General features: G+C 39.4%; 1 pseudogene; it reads right to left on the reverse strand.

Annotated features, from left to right (window-relative positions):
• Positions 1–1,581: 1,581 nt before the first annotated feature.
• On the reverse strand, positions 1,582–2,084 carry LOC103298506 (60S ribosomal protein L18a-like; annotated as a pseudogene).
• Between the last annotated feature and the right edge of the window lie 6,391 nt (positions 2,085–8,475).

An 8,475-nucleotide genomic window follows, 5' to 3' on the forward strand; every position in this document is an offset into this window, starting at 1 on the left:
AAGAACCCGCAAGTCTGTGGTTTGTCCTATTTGGATTGATACTAGGAAGAGGAAAAAAAGAGTTGGTTGTCTGAGAGTTTTCTCCGAAAAAAATAGATATTTAATCATTAATAGATATCTTGGACCCACATGCTATAATTCTAAACAAATAAGTATTTTTGAAGCTGGAAATATAGATACTGATTCACTAATATTTACTGCTTCTTGCTTCAATAACCTCTTGACATTTATTCATTGATAACTATTTGAGGGTTCCTCTGTGCCCTTCGTGTACCTTACAATACTGGTGAGGATTCAGTGAGGCTTTTGATCTCAGGCTGGTCATTTTTCTGTATATCAGAAAGTAAAATAGTAAGTACGATGATTTTTATTAACACCAAATTTTCTATTTTTTAGATGTATTTTAATATTTATACTTTTGCCCCAGTTTTGAGACATAATTGATATATAGCACTGTATAAGTTTAAGGTGTACAGCATAATGACTTCACTTAATATACTGTGAAATAATTACAACAATAATGATTAAAAGGATGAGCTAAGAAGTCAAACTGAGTTCAAATCTCTGCTTTTCCATGTATTAAATGCATGGCCATGCTATCTGTTCCCTCTTTGTAAAACTTGGATAACAATAGTACTTATATCACAAAGTTGCTGTGAGGATTGAGTTAATAACATATGTGCTGAGAACAGAGTTAATATATGTGAAGTTCCTAGCACATGGTAAATGCTCAATAAATCTGAGATAGTAATATTACTATTATCATATCATAACCATTTGTCTCAGGATATCCATCAGTAAAATGAGGACAGTGATTCCCCCTGGAAAGTTCCTATGAGGGCTAAATAGAAATGTATGAGAACGTGCCCCATATATTCCAAAGTTCAGGATGCCTATGAAGGGTGGTAATTCACCAGAGTGAGCTTGTAACTCTTGCATGCCTGGGACCTACTGGGTTTTGCCTATCAGTCAGGTACGGAAAAATGCCTTCCTATAGCAACTTAACATATCTGACTCTCCTCAGCAGCCACTTTGCTCCCCTTCACATCTACCTATGGTTTTGGAGATTATTGCTTGAGATAGAGAACCAACAACTTATTTATTGACCTTTTGCAGTAAATTATCCTTTTTTTAAAATTTCTTTATTGATTAAGGTGTCACATATTTGTCCTCATCCCCCCATTCCCATCCCACACCCCTCCCCATGGATGTCCCCACCCCCCTGTTGTCCTTAACCATTGGTTAGGCTCGTAAAATTATCCTTGATGGGTTTTTGTTGTTGTTTATTTTTACTGTAATTATAAAGTCAAAAGCAAAAGCAACCCCAGCTTTGCATCCCCATTAGTCTCTATTTTAGCTCTATGACAATCCCTCTGAACTTCAGTTTCCTCATCTATAAAGATAAAAATATATTCATTTTACAGGATTATAAAATGAATGAAGAGATTAAAATATGCAAAAGATTTGTAGTGTACTAGAAATGAAGATGTAGATCAACAAATGTAATTGTCTTTTATTTTAATGTATTGGTTTTCCCTAGGAGTTTATTTGGGCAGACCAGGGGACAGGGAGGCCCTGCATCTAAAAGAAGGTGTTGGGCCTCTTGGTGGTGAAGTGTGGTTGTGCTGGTGATCAGGTGGGGCAGCGGGAACTTGATCTTGGAATCGTGAAACTGCCAGTCTGCCGAGATCTCTTCCACCTTCATGATATGGATTGAGTGGGCGCAGGCACGGTGCCCGGCCCCCATGCCTCAGCAGCACTACGTGACCACACACGTGGTGGTCAGGCCGGTACATGTTGTGGGTGCCACTGTAGGAGTTGTAGCATAGCCAGATGCCAGAGTTCTTCACTCAAAGGGGGTATTTTTCAAACATCTACCCACAGCAGATAATTCCCCCTGCAGATTTCTTCATCTTCTTCAGTTGAGACACAAAGTACCAGAAACAGGACTTGGAGATGACATGGTCAGTTAGGTGCGAAGATGTGTATGTGGTAGAGGGGTGGTGTGGGCAGGCAGCGCCCTACCACTTGTACTCTGGTAGTGTGCCCAGGGCCTTCATAGCATTCTCTCTACATTCACTGCCACCCACAGAAGGTGTAGTTGTATTTTCTTATGATTACAGTTATTATTTCTCTACCAAGGGATCATAGCTCTTTTAAGAAATATCTTCCATGACTTTGAGTTTAATTTATAGGCCTCTATCAGAAAGGTGAAAATACACAGACTGCCATTATACCAAACAGTTAAACTAGAGTTGTCAAAATATCCTTTAGGAAATATGTATACCCAAAATTGTCTTTGGGTTTATTCCAAAGAGACTCTCAGGGACTTTCATTATTCTTGCGCTTTCATCATCAGACACTCAATTAGAAGTTGATCTGGTACGGAAGGTTTCAATGATAAGGACATTACTAACTTTGAGGGTTGATGTGTTTTTTATGTATCTCAGTCAACTGTGATTGATTATTCGGTTTGGGATTATGAAGTCATTAAATTTCAGAAACAGAGGAGCTTTAAGAAATATATTAGTTCCGCATCCTCACTTTACAGGTGAAGAAACTGAAGTCTAGAGAATTAAAGTAACTCCCACATGCTTACCTAAGTAACCTCTACATTACAGCTGCCTCTGCATTTCATTTGGCCTTTATATCTATATAATATTCAATGGCTGCTACTCTGGATCACATGGATTTGCAAACCAAACTATTCTAGTAAATTGATGACTCTGCAAAAATTAAGAATACTGTGGATTCATCATGAGTGTTAAGATGTTCAAGGCAACTTTCTGAAATTTTAATATCAGTACGTAATATAGATGGGCCCTCAGAATCCCTATATAGCTTTCACACTGAAATCCTTAAAATATACAGTCATGCACCGTTTAAAGACAGGGATACACTTGTAAGAAATGTGTCATTAGTGATTTCATCATGTGACCATCATAGAGTGCACTTACACACACCTAGATGGTATAGTTTACCACACACCTACGCCATATGGTACAGCTTATTGCTCCTAGGTACAAAGCCTGTACCACATGTTAGTATACAAACAAGAGATTTGGTAAACACAAGATGTATGAGGCTGGCTGCCACAATAACATGGCATGTTGTTACTAGTATACAGCAAACTTTTTTTTAATAAGTAAACTCTTTTTTTACAAGAGTACACTCTAAAATAACAATAAAAAGTATATTATAGTAAATATATAAACCAGTAACATCATTAATTATTCTATGTGATTGTATGTGCTGTACTATGAGTGGCAGCACAGATTTTTTTTTACATCAGCATCACCACAAACATGTAATGCCTTGCACCATGACATTTTAATGTCCATGACATCACTCCATAAGAATTTTCCAACTCCATCATGTTATGGGAACACCACCCATCATATTTGCAGTCCGTCATTGACCAAAATGTTATTATTAGGCACATGACTGTGTATGTAAATTATATGGGAACTAGCACATGAAATCTTATAAAATAAAAGTACTCAGGAATGTTTGCTGGATGAATGAAAGAAATTGGACAAGCATCTTAATTTTCTCCTTTTTAAAACACTTTCCTCCCTTGACTGCCAGAATACCACTCTCTTGGTTTCCCTGCTTTCTCTCAAACCATTAGTTTCTCAGTATCCTTTATAAAGCACTCTTTTGAACTCCTGAATGTTAGCATATCCCCAGGGGTTAGTCCCTGGAGCACTTTCCTACACATATTCTCTCTTTAGATGACTTTGGCCTTCCACCTATGTTATGATAATTCGACAGAGTGTACGTTTACCAAAACCTCCCTTACGTTCCAGACTTCTATACCCAAATTATCTATTTAACATTCCATTTGGCTTTCTAACAGGCTATCTCAAACTTACCAAAGTAACACGTAAGTTTATAATCTACTCCTATTTCCTATATCAACATGTTTCTTGGATAACCTTCCCCCCTTTTACTAACTGAAACCAATATCCATTAGATGTTCAAGCCTATAATCCAGGAGTCATTCCTTAATCCCTTTACTATATTCTGTCATCCAAACCATCAGCAAACCCTATCAATTCTCCCTTCTTCTCTTCAGCTAGATTTCAGGTGGTTCTGAATGATGGTTGTTCTGTATTTCAGTTGTAATTCTATGTGGTTGAGGGAGATTGCAGAGTCCTGCACTTTCCTATGCTCATTTTGCCCAGTATATCCCAGCCCAATTCTTTGACTTGATCTACTAGTAATTCTTCCCTTCCTCCACTCACTATGCCATATGCTGGAAAGAATCCTTTCTCACTGTCAAAGAGTAATTTATAACTAAGTAGAGGATTACAGAGGGCTCAATCATAATACATCAATTAGTTGTTTAACATTTCTAATCATATACAGCACTGTAGAATTGTGGGAAAACTCCCTGTGTCATAAAGGGTGGCTATTAAAGAAAAAGGCAGAGTATTGTAAAAGATCTGAGAATTACCTAGAAATATAAGCAAAACATTTTAATAACCCTAGATTGTATCCCTTTTCTATCTTCAGACCTTTAACTTTTGTAAAAAAAAAAAACTCATCCAAAAAAAGGACTTATATCCAGAATACTCAAAAAACTCCCAAAATTCAGTAAAAACAACAACAACAACAACTAAAAAGTTTTTAAAACTTGGACACTTCACCAAAGAGGTTATGTGGCTGGCAAAGAAGCATATGAAAAGACATTTAACATCATTAGCCACTAGAGAAATGAGATACCACTACATATTAGAATGGCTAAAATTTTTAAATGACAATACCAAGGGATGGTGAAGATTCAGAGCATTGCAAGGAAGAATATAAAATGATACAGTTTGACAGATTCTTATAAAGTTAAACATATACTTACCATATGACCCATCAAGTTCATCCCAGGTATTTAACATAAAACATGAAAACTTAGGTTCACACACAAATTTGTACACGAACATTTATAGCAGCTCTACTCATATTCACCCCCAAATTGGAAATAAACAAAATGTCTTTCAAGAGCTGAATGGATCAGCAAACATACAAGGGAATACTACTCATCAATTAAAAAAAAAAAAGAACGAACTGTTGATATATGTAACAATTTGGATGAATCTCAAAGGCACTATAGTGAGTGAAAAAAGCCAACTTCAAAAGGTTACATACTATGATTCTATTTATATAATACTAGTGGCCCCGTGCACGAAATTCGTGCGGAGGGGGGGGGGGGGGGGGAGTGGGGGTGTCCCTCAGCCAGCCTGCACCCTCTCCAATCTGGGACCCCTAGGGGGATGTCCGACTGCTGGTTTAGGCCCGATCCCTGTGGGCTGCTGGCTCCTAACTGCTCACAGGCCTGCCTGCCTGATCGCCCCTAACCACTCTGCATGCCAGCCTGATCAACCCCAACTGCCCACCCCCGCTGGCCTGATCACATCCAACTGCCCCCCCACCAGCCTGATTGCCCCCAACTACCCCCCCATGCCAGCCTGATCACCCCCGACTGCCCTCCCCTGCCTGCCTGTTCACCCCTAACTGCCTCTGCCTCAGCCCTGCCACCATGGCTTTTTCTGGAAGGACGTCCGAAAAGTCTCCCGGTCTAGTTAGCATATTACCCTTTTATTAGTATAGATGGACAGGAAGATAAAATTATAGTAGCAGAGACCAGATCAGCGGTTGCTAGAGGGTTAGGAGTAAAACTGCTCTGTATTTTTACTTTAGTGATGGTTACACAAATCTATATTCATAGAACTGCACCCTAAATTTTACTGTATGTTAAATTTTAAAACAAAAGCATATTATCCAACAACATTATTGTAAAGCTTTGGTCACTAGGTCATCAACTACTAGTATTTCACCAAGATCTAGGTAAAACTCCAATGATTATCTCGGTAAAACATACACAACTTGTCCTAGAAAACCAAAAGAACCTTTTAGTTCAAACTAGTGAAAAAGTGTGGGTAAGCCACTGAGGCACTATTTCTTTTCTTTTTCTTTTTTCTTCTCTTTCCTTTTTTTTGTTAATCCTCACCCAAGGATATTTTTCCATTGATTTTTAAAGAGTGAAAGGGACGGGGAGAGACAGAGAGAGAGAGAGAGAGAGAGAGAGAGAGAAACATTATGTGAGAGACACATCGACTGGCTACCTTCCACATGCGCCCCAACCTGGGCTGGGGATCGAGCCTGCAATCGAGGTACGTGCTCTTAACTGGAATCGAACCTGTGACCCTTCAGTCCACAGGTCAACGCTCTACCACTGACCCAAACTGACTAGGGCAATGCTCTATTTCTTCATTCATTAAAAAAAATACAACAGACTCAATCTCAAGTTTGGAGCATTCTCCAGAACACATATGGCTCCCAGCGCAGAGTGTATAACTTACAACTATTTAATAGAGGACTCTCCTCTGGCAATTTGTAACAAGGTTAAGAAAGGATACTACATGCTCTCCCTAAATCCAGCAATGGTGTCCAGGCCTCCAGCTCTGAGCAAAGTACACTAACCTCTTGAACATATTTGCAAAGGGAAGACTAACAGTATTGTGAAAAGGGCTCTCTTCTGCGTCCATTCACAGACCAAAGTTCTCTCTAGGGGTTTCCTTGCATCTAAAATCAATCAATCTTTCTGTTTTCTGAGCTTGGTAACTCACCCCATACCCTGCCGGGTTGTTTTCTATGGTCATGCCTTTGTTTATGCTACTCTTTCTGCCTGGGATACCCATTCCCACTTTACTAGCCTGACAAACACCAACCAATCTCTCACGATGCCTTCCTGGTTAAAGCCTAACCTGACAGCCCAAATAGAAATGAGCACTTCTACCTCTGCACAAACTCTGTATCCCCCAGGACTGCTAACACCCTGCCTCCAACATGCTGCTGCCTTTTATTTATCCCCCTCTACTAAACGGTATGCACCGCAGTCTGTATCCCTAATGTATGCCAAGCACAGAGCAACCATTAGTGAATGTCAGTTGAATGAACAGTGTAGCTTCTCTACTGGCAAATCAAAGCACACAATTTATAAGAACTCTAGACAACAAACCAGTGGGCTAGCCCAGAAACCCTGTGCCAATGCTCAAAGCTTACTAGTAGTACTCAGCTCCTTCGGTCCCTGCCCAATTCTAAGGTCCTGGTGAAAGAGAGATCAATTAGCATGCTTTAAGTGAAACCATATGTTTCAGGAGAGTGGAAAATGTAGCTGCCACAATGCCTTACCGAAAGGTCACTTTCTCCAGAATTCTGATCAGATTTAGTAGAATGGGCCCAGAACACAGACATGTACATTAATGGAGACTCACATCCTACTGGCCATTAAGTGCTTTTTTAACTACTTCCATGTGTAAAACAATGTTCAGAATAATGCTGGAGTCTCTGTGCATTCATCACTAAGACCACAAATTATGAAATTTGAACAGTGCATATGAGCATTACACTCTCATGGTTTTACTAATGTAGCCATCAGAACCCAAGGGTTTTGCTTCCCTGAGGCACTGGATCAATCCTTTCATAAAACTAGCACTTCTTCCTCCCCACTCCTTAAGATTCCCTAGATTTCATCATTCTTTTACTTTAGTATGGCTAATGTTGTAGAAATAAAGAATAAAGAAACTGCATCCAAATATTTTTCCACATATGACATGAACTTTTCATACAAAAACTACTCTATGGAGGGTAGTTTTTTTCTAGAACAAGGCTGATAACTTCATAGCAAGTGTCTCAGTGTACATGATCCCAAAAGGCATGTGGGGATTAGAGGAGACAGAATTAATTTCTACGCATTAAAAAAAAACACCACTAGTATCCTAACAGCACAGTGATGGTCAGTTTCTTAAAGTACCATTTTAGTACACGATATGGTTAAAAAAATGGATGATTGGACTATATCCAGCGACAGGAAAGACACTAATTGTGGTACTTCATCACCTCACCTCTATCCTGCCCTAATCAAATGAAAGAGGTGAGGGTGGTAGATTTTCTTGTCAGCAGCATTTAACAACTATCTCACAGCAAACTTTAAAAAAAGCCATGACTGTATATGAAAGTATGTGCATGTAAACATCCTATATAATAAACATGTAGAATGCAAATTATCCCCTTGACCGAGAGTTCGACCAGGGAGCAGGGCTGGCCGGGAGAAGGAAGGGAGGGAATACCTGGCCAGCCGCCACCAGCCAGCCGCTAGGGACCCTACCAGTGCACTGGGCCTCTAGTACTCTTATAATAATGACAATAGCCAAGATTTCAGGACTAGTGCCAAGCCTTTCATTTATATATCTCCTCTTTCCAAACTGACCCATGTGTACAAGGTTTATGATTAAATGGCCACTGTGACAGTGTTCACTTTTTTCTCTTTTTAAATGTCCAAAGCACACATTTGTTGTACAGCAGTAACTTAATGAACTGTAATTGACATTGACTAAGTTATCCATAACTTAGCTCCTTTGAAAAGCAAAGCTAGGCTGCTGTAGCCATAGCACAGAGGGCACATGCTGAAATCTC

This window comes from Eptesicus fuscus, chromosome 15, assembly GCF_027574615.1.
Source record: "Eptesicus fuscus isolate TK198812 chromosome 15, DD_ASM_mEF_20220401, whole genome shotgun sequence".
Taxonomy (NCBI): Eukaryota; Metazoa; Chordata; class Mammalia; order Chiroptera; family Vespertilionidae; genus Eptesicus; species Eptesicus fuscus.